A 14,725-nucleotide genomic window follows, 5' to 3' on the forward strand; every position below is an offset into this window, starting at 1 on the left:
TCCAACTCCATACAGGGCCCCACACGTAGATCAAGAATGGCTGCGTAGCATTGCTTATCTTGCATGACTGTGTGTGTTTGCTCTAAAATTAGATCAAAAGTAAAGAAGATATGGAAAGTTCCTCTGCACTAAAAATTTTAGTGGTTTAGTTTCCCAGTCATGGTCTTTTTTCAGAACCTGGGTCTTTAAGCAAGATAAAAACTTTAAATACAAGAGTAATAAACTGAGGAAAACAGGAAGGTGAGTGAAAATGAGTGACCAAGGCCGTGAGTGCCATAAAACCAGTAGATGTTATGGGGCATCAATATTTTCTCATGGATTTCAGACTGAAAGTTTATCGTGGGATGAATGTGACTTTTAGGTGCTTAATAAATATTATCTACATTAAAGTTTAATTTCAAGTACGCTGAAGCATAAATAAAGAATCTGCCTTATGCTAATGGATTTAGTTATATATAGTTCTCTCATATAATTTACATAATTATATGGTTACGAATGAATGAGATATTAGGATCTCGTATATCTCATAGTTCAAAGCAATGCATTTAAACCCGAATGGACCATCCACTACTGCATGCTTTTGGAAATCAGGAGAAAGTCTATGAAAGAAAGACGAGCATTCAATTCCCAAAACTAAAAGAAGAAAAAAAAAAAAAGAGAAAAAGAAAAAGAAAGCAACTCCAAATGTATGCCCATTTGATGATAGGGGACCAGTAAAAAAAGCTCTGTATTCAAGGAATTTTTGTTATTCTATCTGCTATTCTGGAATAAACAACATAAAATAATGGAAGTGCCCCACCACAAACACCATACCAAAAAACACCAAAAAACCCCCCCAAAAAAAGTAAGAGAAAAACCTTTGTGTCCTGTTTTCTTGTAACTATTACTTCAAAAACTACAATAAATCCTGGTCCACATCTTTATCCTGCTGCTTGTCACTTGACCACAAAATGTACAAAAGCCACTTTCTCTTGAGTGGTGACAGCTCAGCATGCTGGACTTTCTGATTCAGAATCCTGCTCTTCACTGCTTTGATTGATTAGGGTGAATAATGCCTGATCTAGACAAATACAGAAGAGGACAAATCTCATTGATTCTATTCTCTGTGAATCTGTAGAGGGGACAAAGAGCTGGATTTTTAAAAAGGCAGTCCACAATTTAAGATTCTGTTTTCTAAGGCTGATTTTTCAGTTACATTTATTATATTAAAGAAATACTTTAAATTGTTCCAGTCATAATCTTTTGCACAAAGTCAGTGGGACTGGGATTCAAACAATCAGGAAAAATAATACATGGAAGAATAGAAAAAAAGAATTCATCCAGAAACAATACATAAGAATTTTTTTATTAGATAGAGCAAAATGCACAAATTTCCAGGAGAAGAGGTGCAAATATAGAGGAAAAGGTGGCAAGAATGAAAATAAACTAAAGGCAGGGAAGGACACTGAAAATAAGGATAATACGAGAAAAGCTAAAGATTGAAGGAGGAAAAGAGTGTAAAATGAGAGTGAAGCCAGAAAAAAAGTGAGGGAAACGCAGAGGAGGAAGAGCAGAACAGATTGGAGGAAAGGAGGTCAAGGCTTAAGGGCAAAAAAAAGCACAAAAAAGGCTGCAGGACAGCAAACAAAGAAATGGGGTACAAAAGGAGAGGGAGCAGTGTCTAGATTACCAAGAGGGAGGAAAAGTAGGCAGGCAGAAGGGAGGGAAGTGGCAGAGCAAGGAACCCTGGAGCCAAGTGATTTTGCTTTGTTTTTTTACAAGTGAAGACTATACCTCTTGAGTGCAGCTTGCACATGGGTGGGAATTATTTTAGTGGTATCATTCAAAGTCTTGCTGTAACAGTCGTAGAAATTTGGCATTGTGGTGTGAGGCTTAACCGAGGCCACCAATTTCCCTTCATAGTCATCCAGAGCACCCCAAATGCCCTCCATCTGCAATGTGCAAGCTCTATTCAAATAACATAAATTGGCAATAGGTGGGCTTGGAAAATACTGGACATTAAAGAAAGAAAGAAAAAGACTGTTTTTGTTAAAAAATAATCCTATGCTCATTTGTTCTCAGTCTCATTACTTTAGTGTATAGGTTTCCTTTTTCGAACCAAGTTGACTTAAATGGAGGCAGTTTTATGAAAATCCCGATAATTCTTGAAACATGTAAATACAAATTGCCGCTATGAGAACCAAATTGTTAAAATAAAACTAACCATCAAATCACCATTAAAAAGGCCTTCTGCCTAGGAAGTGAGTTTTAAAAGCTGCTTTTAGGGGAAGGAACAGTCTGTTTAAAGTTGTTGTTAAAGGATACTAAGATACCAGATCAAAAGAAATCAGAAGTAGTTTCTTCGCTTTGAGCTGGAACTTGAAACCTAGATGTATTTTCTGCCTATCTGTCTTGTTATTTTGCTCTTTAATAGCCTCTGAGCAAACTACCCATTGAGTGAAGTTTTATATCTTCAAGTTTAACTTTGTTCAGGTGTTCATTTGTGTTTCTCCATGGGAACAAACATGTTGCCATGGAAACTGAGTAGCACAAAATATAGATAGTACAGAACGCTTTATAGGAAGAATCAAGCTCCTCACAACACAAAGTTAACTACTTAATGCAAGTACTAGCTGGGCTTTCTAACATATTATAACATCTCAAAAGGAACAACTTGATTCTATGGCTTATCAAATTTTGGAACAATAGAACAAAAGGATACTATACTATTTTCTCATTAGAAAAAGTGTAAAGGTTTATTTTTTGTTAAACAATAGAAACCACTAAACAGATTAATTCCAGTGATTGTTTGCATTGAGTAGAAAAAGATGGCTTCGGGATTTTTTTATGTGATGAGTGCTTTGCACCCTGACGTGGTCCTATCCCACACCACACCTACTGTGAGATGTGCTGGGCTTCATGTTAAGGAAGAGAAGTAAGCAGGAAAAAGGATGCTGGGACCAAGGTGGGTAAGTGACCAGCAGTTACAGTCACAATTTCTGAGGGAAGGTGGACTGGGCTTCTGGGCCTCGAGTGATTTATAAGGGGTTGGAATCTGGTGACGGGGGTTATGGCAACAGGAATTCCTGGCAGTGCTAGTGGTTTAGCTCCAAGCAAGGGAACGAAAGAGCTCATTCAGTTGGAAGCAGAGCTCCAGCCACTGTCTAGGTACAGGGTATGAGGTGCCAGGCCAGATTCAAATCTGACCTGTGAAACCAGTGGTGGTTTAGCTTAGGTCACCAGCTGCAGCCTAGGGAGTAACAGGCATTCAATCATGAGGACTAGGCACCAGAATTATGGGTGGGAGAGTTCACTGGGTGCATGAAGGCATGGGACCCTCCGTAGGCACTCTGGATTCTGGGCCCAGAAATGTGTGGTTAATTCCAGGCTCCATTTCATGACTTGATCTTGCCCAGGTTGCCTTAGGACTGACTCAGAGAGGGAGTGGGGCAGAGACTGAAACAACAAGGTTTTAGGCAACTGGGTGCTGCTGAAACAGGCAGCGACTGAAAACAAAAAAGAGACTTGATGTGCCAAAGATCCAACCCACAGTAAGAATCCTACATTTATTGTCTAGTGTCGGTACAGTTGTATATAGGAAGAAGCATTTGCTGTTCATTTCATTGGCAAAATGAGGGCACTCACACACGCCTCACCTTCAGTTTAACCTTTTCAGTAGTGTGCTAGCCTAACAATTTCTGTATTGTCTTTACGTAAGAAACATGTATGATGTGATACCAATCTCTTCAATAACGTAACAAAATAAACTTCAGTAAAAAAGTCAACATTATCAAAACATGTATCTAGGTGCCATCTCCTTACCTTGCGCTTTTCAGAGTCCTGCAGTTGGCTGTTTGACAGAAGCTCAAAGCTGCTGCAGGAAACCAGTTTGACCTGCACTGTGGTTCATAAAGTCGGATCAAAGGACTGGCAACTCATCAGCTTTCTGAAATAATGTGGTCATGCTGCGTATATCTCATTGCACTTTGGGGTTATGGTTCATTTAATTTTATGGAATAAAATAGGCTTCTACATAAAGTAGCGTTTTTTGCCTATAAGTTAGAAGCAAATAAAACAAAACAAATTTCGAGGTAAAAACCCAGCGTCTGCCATAACTTTCATGTAAATTCCCCATGCTATAGTTATAGAAATGCTCTTACTAATAGAAAACAAAAGATATGAAAAGAAGTAGACAATTGTTATTTTAAAAGGAAGTGGACATCCAAAAGAGGAAGATGTGAGGTTAAAGGAAACACTGAAATTAAAAAAAAAAAAATGATACTGACAAAGTTAAGAAAGAAAATACGCTGATCAAAGATTTGAAAATATTGTAAGCTGTAAAATTATTGTGATGTGTGATGTTCCTTTTATGATTTGTAAGCTGAAATAAAAGCTAAAGCAACAGGTCAGATCTTCTCCACGTGGCCCTGTTCACAGTAGTCAGATAACTTAGTTTCCCTTTCTGTTTGCAGTTATTTACTCCTCAGTGGTAGATAGGTATCTATGTGACAAAATATAGTTTAGTTATTTCACACGTAGTACACATATAGTGTAAAAATCTACCTGACAAAATACTATTTAATCACTTCACTTTACCAACCCGTGAGTAAAAAGAAGGTTATTTCAAATATGGGAGACCCTGTACAGGTACTGTACTCTTGGAGTACAAAAATGAGCACAGCTTAGTAAATACAAGGGATGAGAGTTCAGTAATTACAGTGTGGTAAATTAGGATCAGGTACGAAGTGCTGTCGAAGATAAACAAAGGCAGACACTAGTGGAAGTGGTGATGATGGATCTCAATCGTAATAACTATTGCAATAGGGAAGAGAGTCCAGTGTGAAGTGAACTCAACTTTGAGTAGTACAAAGGTGAGTGGGTGTTTTAAATGGAGAATGAGGGAGTAGGGAAGGGAGCCAGTGAGGGTTTAATACATTTTCCCAAGGAAGTTAAAAAAAAAATCACAAAAAGCAGGAAGAGGGGATTTAGTCCATGTGAAATCCATTCAGGTTTGCTAACCGGCACTTACCAAAGTTAGGCTCCTCTCTGAAGAGACTGGGAGACAAGGGTCTTATCTTCAGGTGTTGACTAGAATAAACAGTGAATTCTTTGGACAGCCTTTAGTTTTCTCAGGCTTGTACTTTAAGGGCGTTAGGATCATCCTAGGGATGGAGCTATGAGCCGTTAGAAACTATATTAAAGTTTATTGAAGGTTATTGAAGTCTTCATAGGCCGAGGTTGAAGCCTGGTCAAGAACAGGATTCAGAAGAAGCTGAGTAGAGTTTGGTCACAGAGAAATCTTTATCAGTGCTAAGGAGAAATGGACCTGGGAGGTCTCTCAGGACTTCACATCTGAAACCTCCTGAGGCAAGCATCAGTATTTTCCTAGCAGAAACAATGGGGAAATTAATGGGGCTAAATATAGTCAGGGTCTGTGGCTTATGGGGTGGCAGGAAATGAAATTGAAAGGTATTCAGGAGAAGGATTACAGCAGGCCATGGAGTTTGGATTTTGTCCCTTAGTCTAGTGCTTCCCAAAGTGTGGGACTCATCTCCAGATGACATTTTGATGGTACAAGGCTGCAGCTTTAAATCATAGTTAAGTCATACAAGGAAAAATAATTTTGGCAATTATCTTTTAATCCCTCTAATTAATTTTAGGAGAAAAAAATCTTAGGTTGATACTAATCTGTGTCTTAAATGGTATTTGCTAATCAGCCTTTTTAACAGAGGGAGTGGATTTCTGCTAAAATTTAATGATATCGCTTTATTAAAAAAAGTTTTTCTTTTATAGTAACTGAGAGTGGTTTTCCATTTTAATTATATGAGGATTTCCTTTTAAACACATTTATTTAAGTTTTTAAAATGCTGAGTCTATTTAGAAACAGATAAGTACAGTAACAGAAAGAAGAGTCAAGATGACTCCCTGGCTTTTGGGTTCCTCAAAGACGGGTACGATAGTGTCATTGAATGAGATAGGAGTTACGGGAAAATAGCCAGAGCAAAGGGAAGGAGAATAAAAGCGAAGAGTAGGGAATGTCTATTATTACCAGATGTCCAACAAAGTTTATTTAGACCTGTTGTCTTCCAAGATCCCATTACTTTAAGGTCATACACAACACACCTTCACAATCTCTACTATACAGCTGAAAAAAAAAGCAAGCCCTAAAAACAACCTTATTTACAAAACCTGACGTCTCACTGCTTTGCTTCACCTACAGCGTGCTCAGGTTACCTTCTGTTCTGCCAGGCATTAACTCTAGGTTATGTCTTTGTTTCCTAGTGTACTTTTGTCTTGACCTTAAACTTCAGGATTTTCTTTGGTCTTTATTTCGTGCTTTCACTCTGGGCACTTCTGGAAAACTATATCCATTCAAATTTTGGACCCTTGTGTCTCAGATCCTGGCACCAGCACCCTTCCACTAGAAGTTGTCTTGTACATACCCTGTCTCTCACAGGGTGATTCCTCCCTCTTGCACAGGGACTTAGTAATAGGACTTTGCCATATACAGCTTTTTGTGGGTCATTCATTAAGGTATCCAAGATCAGGAATGCCAAAGCTTTCTTCATCTTTGGATGTCAGTCAGCCATTTTCCTTTTCTGGTGTAGTTTAAAACAAAATCTCTCTTTTTGAGCAAGACCTCAAACCTTTGTTTCTTCCTTTTGATATAGATTTCTTTTCCTTTTGAGTTTCTCTTTAAGGCATGCATCTGAAGCTATTCTCTCTGTCTTCTGAGATGCTGTGCTCTATCATATCAAAAAATATATGCTGTATACTGGGTACCATCTCTGTGAAAATGGCTTTTCCCTGCTCAATGCCTGTGTCGAGGTCAGTCTGTCTTTTGATTTCAACTGAGTCTTAGAATAGCTAAGTCTTTAAGTAAAAATTAGCACAGTCACGTTTTCAATTCATCATAGATTATTTGTAATCAAATGAAGTACTTCATGGTTTCTCATTTTCAGCATTTTGGGGAAATTTGTTACATTTGGGGGTATAGTAATAGACGTGCTTTTAAAAATAAGTTTTAAAATTTCATATGAAACTTTTTGGTATAATTAAATTCAAGAATAGGTGTTCCTTTCTGCTGATAATACATTTATTTTTCAGTTATGGGTTTCCTTTTACTGAAAGTTCGACATAGGTACCCAAGAACGGAAAGCCTGCAAATGGATTAGACTTACAAAACACAATATATACTTCCTATAACATATTTAAAGCAGTATTTTTAATCTTAATTTTATCACTTCCAGTTTTTAAAAAAGATGAGTCATTTCCTCTGTCTGGGTGATGACTGAGAGTGGTAAAAGTCTGGATAAATATGTTAAGGTCACAGATTTGTTAGAGTACAGGATCCAAGTTCAGTTTCAAATTTCATCTTGACTTTAAAATAAGGTGATGGTGTTGTTAAGATAAATTAATCAAGGAATGACTGCTTTAGTAGATAAAATTTAACTATTTCCTATTACTGTTTCTAGCAGGTGATATCCCAAGCCTTAGGTTTCTGAAATTCTCTTCCATGGGTCTATAATTCTAGCCCAAAGAGCCTAAATTCTAGCTAAGGCACATCCTCCTTGTTTAATTTTTGGTCAGTTGCACATACAGGAACAAGAATTGAGGTTGAAAAGTGATGTCATAGCTATAAAAAGAGATGTTAAAGAAAACTTAACCTCTGTTCCAATCTTTAATTCAGCAGTTTAGCAGAATAAATGTGGACTTCACCTACCCTACTTAATAGTGGTTGTGACCTTGAGAAAGTTACTCAGTCTCTTTCAGCCTGAGGATTCTCATTTGAATAAAGAGGGATTATATCTCCTTTATTTATTTGTTGTGAAGACTCAACTAAAAAGCTATTGCATGTGGTGATACTTGTAAAATGCCTCAGATAACATACATCACATAGCATATAGTTTGTTTTTTCCAAGTTTCCCATCTCATCCCCCTTTCCTTCCTTGTAAGAGAAAGATTTTCTTCTCAATGTCATTCATTTCTTCATAGAATATAATGTGTTAAAATCTATGAAGATGAGTAATAAGAACTAATGACAGATGATGGCAAATACCAAATGGATTATGATCTGGATAAAATATCAGACTCCATTAGGCAAAGATTATCTTCCACATTCACATGTATTACACACGATGAGATAGAGCAATTTTCATTTGTTTAGTAGATGGAGAGCACAATTTTTATTTGGAAAATTCTAGATAAGTTCATAGATGAGGTAAGTTTTTGCAGATATGGTGTTGGACACACTAGGGGTTCAGGAATCACGTGTGTATATACGATGTACAGATAAGGTTGTTTGTATACAAAGGAGCAGAGGAGGACAGAATGAAGGGATGAGAATGGGAAGAAAGCAGAGGCAACAGGAAATGGAAGACAGCTGTTCTATGGATAGTGTTAGTTTCCTCATGACCACTGAAGTTGCTAGACTCCCAGAATGCTTGCTGTGAGTGGGTTTTTGCAGATCCCCAAAAAGTGACATGGAAATTCATGCCAGGACATCAGACTGCATGGATTTAGGAATGGAAGCAATAGAGACCTAAAAAAATTAAGCCCTTAGAAATTTTCAGATATGGTAATAATCCTCACAGGGAGGATTTAGCACATCAAATTCAAGCCTATGGTTTGAATGAGACTCATTTGGGTCTTTGGAGGTGACTGTCTCAGGTGACATTGGCTTTATGAATGGGCATGTGCCATTTCAGCCATCAATGTGTAGAGTGTGGTTCATGTTACTGCGTGTATAACACCCTATGATGTAATATCCTCACTAGAATTATTTTAAAATAGGAATGTTAAGTTCTTCATTTTTTTGTAGTAAATACATTTTCAATATATAAAAGAAAGATCCTTTAATTGAATTCTAACTCTGAGTTATGCTGTGGTCAAATTATATTCTTTTACCATGACAACAGCAGCGCTAGTAATGGAGAGTCCACCCTTATTCCTAGTTACTGACATTTTAACGGTATTTATTTTTTGCTATATTCATGGAAAATCTATTTTATACACTGAAAAAAGATTTTTCAAGACTCATATATGTATCTATAAAGACACATATACTCAAATGGCCAGCAAAGCTGTCAAATAGAAAAAAAAAAGTAGTGGAATGAGAAAAAGCTCTGGCCGACTTTTGAAGGAAAACAAAGAAATGGTTGACTTTTAATTCCATGGCTGATGGTAATTGATTTATTACATATATGCCATTAAACATGCTTGACTAACTTTTAAAGGAATGTGTATTTGCATATAATATTTAAGTACATCGAAAGAATCTGAGAAGTGTTCAATTCTTACTCTGAATCTTAACAAATCTGCATGCAAATGAATAATTTTTATACGTAAGGTTAATATAGAAAATGGCACGTGCCTTCTTTTTCACTGCCACTGATCTACCTCAGGTGAGGAACTTCTGGGTTTCTGTGACAATCTTCTAGTGGTCTCTGTCTCTAATTTTTCTTTCCTCCAATTTTTTTCTCAATGGCTTTGTGAATGACTGTAAAGTTATACACTCCATTGCTATCAGGATTAAAACAAAACTCCTTATAAGGCACATTATTTATCAGTTTCCTTTGTTTATCCATATAGACATATCTGCAGTTCATCACACATGTGCTATGGGTGCTGTCTCATCTTTGGGCTTTTATATAAGCCATCTGAACCTTTCTTTCCCATCTCCCCATCCCTTGCCCCTTCACTCTTTTCCAGTCCCAGTTTATAAGTCCCTTCCTTCATGAAATCTCTCCAACTCCTCAAGAGAGCTAAGTAATTATAGTTACCCCTTATTGAAAATTATAGAGAGATTGGAGATGCCTTCATTGGGGAGGTGACATCTGAGTTGAGTTTTGAAAGACTGAAGGGTCAGGCTGCTGAAGAACAGGAGGGAGTCTCAGGCAGGAAAAATGATCTTTGTTAATATGAAGTGGAGGTTTGAAGGGCAAAAGGGAAGTCAAAGGAGAAGACAATAGTTTGGTAGAGTGTAGGATGTAAGGACCAGGGATGGTGGAAGGTTGTTGAGAATTAGGAATGTCAGATTGCGATGTGTGTAGACAGGTTTTAATGCCTAACCAAGAAGTTTCAACTTACCATATAGGTCATACACTTCCATTGATTAGAAGGATTATTCTACAAGAAGTGGGGGGAGAGGGATGTATGTAAAAAAATAGCTGGGAGACAGGTTTTTGAGTACAAATGAATGAATTAGAATATTTGGAAAGAATGAGAGAAGTAAAATAGCAGTCTTAAAAGTAAAATATTCTTTGGCAGTTTAGAAAATAAGTATATGAAAAATACAGGTGCTTGTAGGTTTTCAAGAAACATTTTTTTTCCCCTTTAAACTTTGAGAGGAACTACTGAAGGGGATTTTAGATGATGACAGCATGTTGGTTGGGGTTGTGGCTGGAAACAAAATTCATCTCAAATGATTCAAATGAAGGGACTACATTCAGATGTGTTGGTACTGTGAAGAAGTAAAGGATGGTAAGACACCAGAGGCTAATAATGGCGGTAGACAGTACTACCCTTATGGCCAAAGAACAAAGGAGACAATGGATTGATTCAGAACTGGAACAGTGGAGAAGTGGAGGAGAGGCCATTTTACCAGAGCTGTAGTATTAAGGGGGGATGCAGCTGCTTCCAGACACTTAGTTCTGAAGCAGGGTATAATTGTCAGGATTCTCCAGAGAAAGTACATGGAGAGAGAGAGAGAAAGAGAGAGAGAGAGAGAGAGAGAGAGAGAGAGAGAGAGAGAGAGAGAGAGAGAGAGAGAGAGAGATATTAAAGAATTGGTTCATGTGATTATGGAGGTAAGCCCAAATTCTGCATGGTTGGGCTGCAGGCTGCAGGCTGGAGACCCAAGTGGAGCCCATGTTGCAATTTGAGTCTCAAGGCTATTTGCTGTCTGAATTCCTTCCAATTCAGGGGAGGTCAGCCTTTTGTTCTATTCAAACTGGTTGAAGGACAATCTGCTTTACTCAAGTCCACCATTTAAAAGTTAAATCTCATCTAAAAATCCCTCTCACAGAAACATCCAGAATAATATTTGACCACATAGCTGGGTACTGTGACCCAGCCAAACTGACACATAAAATTAACCATCACACAGGGCAGAATTGGAGAAGAAGTAGTCCAACTTCTTTCTCTTTCCTCTCGTTTTCCCTTGGCCTAATAGCCTCCCAGGATGAAACAGAGTGGAGAAGAACGGTAATGGAACTGCATGGACTAATGGGAGATGTTCTGCTTCTACCACTAACTCACTATAGACTTGACCATTATTTTAGAAACACCTTTTCTATTGTTAGGATTCCAGTTTGGTTAGATGAATCAATATTATGACATTCTTGAATTTATTTGTTTAAAAACTATACTAATGATCTTGTGGTTTCTAAAATGATTTTCTAATGACCTTCGCTGAAATGATTCCTTTAGACTAGAATAATAGAAGGAGGCTTGTGTCACAAATGTGGTTTTCATTAACCAATAAGAGCAGTACTGAAATTTGTTGTCAGTTTAAAAGGAGACAGTATCCTCTTAAATTTTATATTAGGTGGTTTTCAGATTTTTAAAAAGTTTTATCGTATATTATGTATCTTGAATATTCAGAAGGAAAAGAGGTGTGAGTATAAAACATAAAGATGTAAAGGGAGAGTATTGGCTGTATAGCCTGGATGGTGATTAGAATAATTCAAGTGAGAAATAATTAGTGTGTAAGTAAGCAGCCATACAAATGGAAAAGGGAGCTTTGAGCCCCATGATGTTTAGTCTAGCAGCCTTACCTGTTCCTTGCTTGTGTGGTAAAATGTCCTCCATAAATAACTGGAGAAAGAGTATATTGATATTCGTGTATCTATAGTTCATTGAAGTGGAGATACTTGAGGGGCAAAGGAAAATCTTGTTTTGAAACTTGGGAGCACTGCCGGTAGATGTTTATAGACTGGGCAGTCATTGTGCAGCAGTGGTGGGTGAAGTAATGACAGTGGAGAGGGGTTTTCAAAAAGAGTGCACAGAAGGAGAGTAGACACAGGCAGAGCTCCGGGAGCCACTAATATTTACGAGGTATGCTGAGAATTCAATGAGGAATACTTAGAGAAGTTATTGGAAAACTGGAACAGAGAAGAGTCAGGAAAGCCAAATGAGGAAAGAGTTTCAAAGGTGAGGTGGTACCAAGTGATTAGGAAGACAATGGCACTATAACCTTAGTGGCAATAGTCTCCATAACTGGGGCAGAAGCTGCACTGAAGCAGACTGAAGAGAGAATGTGAAGTGAAGAACTAGAAATAGTGAGGGCGACTAATTCCTTTAAGAAATGTGGCTGTGAAAGAACGGAAAGGAAATGAACAGCAGTTAGAGAGGATGAACAGAATTTCCCCTCCCTCCTCCTCTCCCTCCCTACCTCCTTCCCTCCGTCCTTTTCTTTTCTCTTTTTCTTCTCTTTTTGTTTTTTTTTTTTTAATGTGATAAAAGAGTTAAGGTAGTGGTTTGTAGTTAGCATTTAAGATTCTGAAGGTGAATTAATTCCAGAGGTTAACTAGACCTATGGTATGACTTTGGAATTACATTGTGGAAGTTGAATGGAGATATAAATCTTTGGGACAGAGGAGGTCACTTGAGTAGCTGGGATGTAGGGTAGGATGTTGCATGAAGGCTATGGGTCAGATGACAATGTTCTCATTAAATATCAGGGAATAATCCGAAGATTAGAAGATGAGAGCAGCAGGTTCAGGTAAATGGATGCACAGCCAGACAGCATCTTGAGGCTTCTTGAATGGAAATAAATGTATAATAAATAGGTAGTGTCAGTGGAGAGCTAGGAGGACGCCAGCCCTGCCTCAGGGGCTGAGATGTGCGTGGTGCTGTGTGGGAGAATGTGCAGACTCTCCTGGAAAAGTAAACAGAAGCAGAACTGACCTCCCATCAAAGTTCGGTTTCTGTTGAGAAAAGGGCATGCAGGAGGGGCCTTGGGAAAAGTTAAGGATTTAAGGATGTAGAGGATTTGGGATTGCTTGTTTGGTTTTCAGAATGGAAGGTTCCAAAGACCTGCAGCAGGGTCAGAATGAGAGCAGACGCAGAACATTCAGAGGGAAAGGAGAAGAGGGAAGATGGGACACTAGGACTGCCGAGCTCCATCTATGGTGACTAAGTGGCACAGGGAGGTAGGAAGTTGTGGCTTCACTGGAAATGACACAGATGTGTATCCATGTAATTGGTGGAACTTTTATTTTCAATGACTTTTGTAGTAGCATGGACCCAAGTTTCTGGCGATCTGATTTCAAAGGTCTCCTGCTCCCTTTCGATACTGAGCTGATCCAGCCTGCCAGGAAGTGAGAATGACCACTAAGGCCTCCTGTTGCCTCACACCCTCTAGCATGTGCCAGCCAGGTCCAAGTTTCAGGAAGAATGAATGGTTGTTACAGTTAGTGGCAGTCAATATAGTAAGGATGACTAACTGTGGTGATTCCATTTTGCCCACTTATCCGTCAGTGAGACCTATGGGAATTTGAGAGATGCTTATGAGAAACCTGTGTTCATCAGTGGGGTTGTGGAGGAATGCTTGTTTCCATCTCTGTCCCCACAGGAGTTGGCTGAAATCCCCCGGTAGCCTCATAACATGGAGTTAGCCCCTTTCAGTTCTAAGAGGGAAGAAGTAGGGATTTTCCAGGGGAAAGGAGAATCCCCTGTCTCAGTCCCACCATTGTTCATGATCATAAACAAAAGAACAAAATTCCTAAGGTCAAGGCATGTATTTTCATACTTTATATCATCACTTCAGAAATACATCTGGATATTTATATTTTATTGCAATTTTGTGCACTGATTTTATTCTTATCTAACAGATTATCGTCCTTTAAAAAAGTTATTTGGATGTATGTTTTTTAAAGATATGACTCAGATGGTATTTACTTTTTGAAAAAGATTTTTATTAAAATAATAGTCAACATACAATATTATATTAGTTTCATATGTACACTATAGTTATTCAACATTCGTATACCTAAGACGTGATCACCATAAGTCTAGTAACTTTTGTTTTTAGATGGTATTTACTTTTTGTTTTCTACTTCTTGCTCTTCCCCAATCTCTAAGTTGGGACTGTGAGAACAAACAATTTGGATACTACAGGCAATATTGCCAGGCAAGGAAAATCGTTTCTGTCAGTAGGCATTTATGGAACCCATAGGGGAAGCAAACTTCTTTTTGTATTTGAGTTAAAGAGTCTTTAAGTAGAATATTGCCTAAGAAACAATGCTGAAAATGAAAATTATTAAAAATCCTCAATAGAAATTCTTCAACACTACTAGAGTATATTTTGGAACAACTGGAAAAAACACTCAAAATTGTACAAACGTATCAATAAAGCAGTAGGACAATGATCCTAGCATCATATTTCATCTTCAATTTAGAAATTATTTTATGAAAATGATATTCTCATTCCAATGAGTCATTGTATTCATTGCAGTTATAGAAAGCTATTGATGACCCTTAAAAAGGCTATCTGGGCATGAGAAGATTCTGGGAAAATGGTGCAACAGGAAGCACCAGAAATCTGCCTTTTCACCCAGACAACAGTTACATTGGCAGAATTTGTCTGATGTAATTATTTTGGAACTCTGCAGTTTATTGAAGGCTTGCTACTTACAGGGAAAGGCTTGCACATTAAAGTGTGATAAATTTCATTCCAGTTCCGCACTTCTCAGCTACCTATTCCCCACTCCACAGCCGAACACCATGCACATGTTCCTGAGGC

General features: G+C 38.0%; 1 pseudogene; it reads right to left on the reverse strand.

The window, feature by feature from the left end:
* The window catches only part of LOC117012201 (tigger transposable element-derived protein 1-like), an 80,190-nt pseudogene that overhangs the window by 10,677 nt on the left and 54,788 nt on the right, over positions 1-14,725 (reverse strand).

The sequence above is a fragment of the Rhinolophus ferrumequinum genome, chromosome 20 (genome assembly GCF_004115265.2).
Source record: "Rhinolophus ferrumequinum isolate MPI-CBG mRhiFer1 chromosome 20, mRhiFer1_v1.p, whole genome shotgun sequence".
NCBI classification, from domain to species: Eukaryota; Metazoa; Chordata; class Mammalia; order Chiroptera; family Rhinolophidae; genus Rhinolophus; species Rhinolophus ferrumequinum.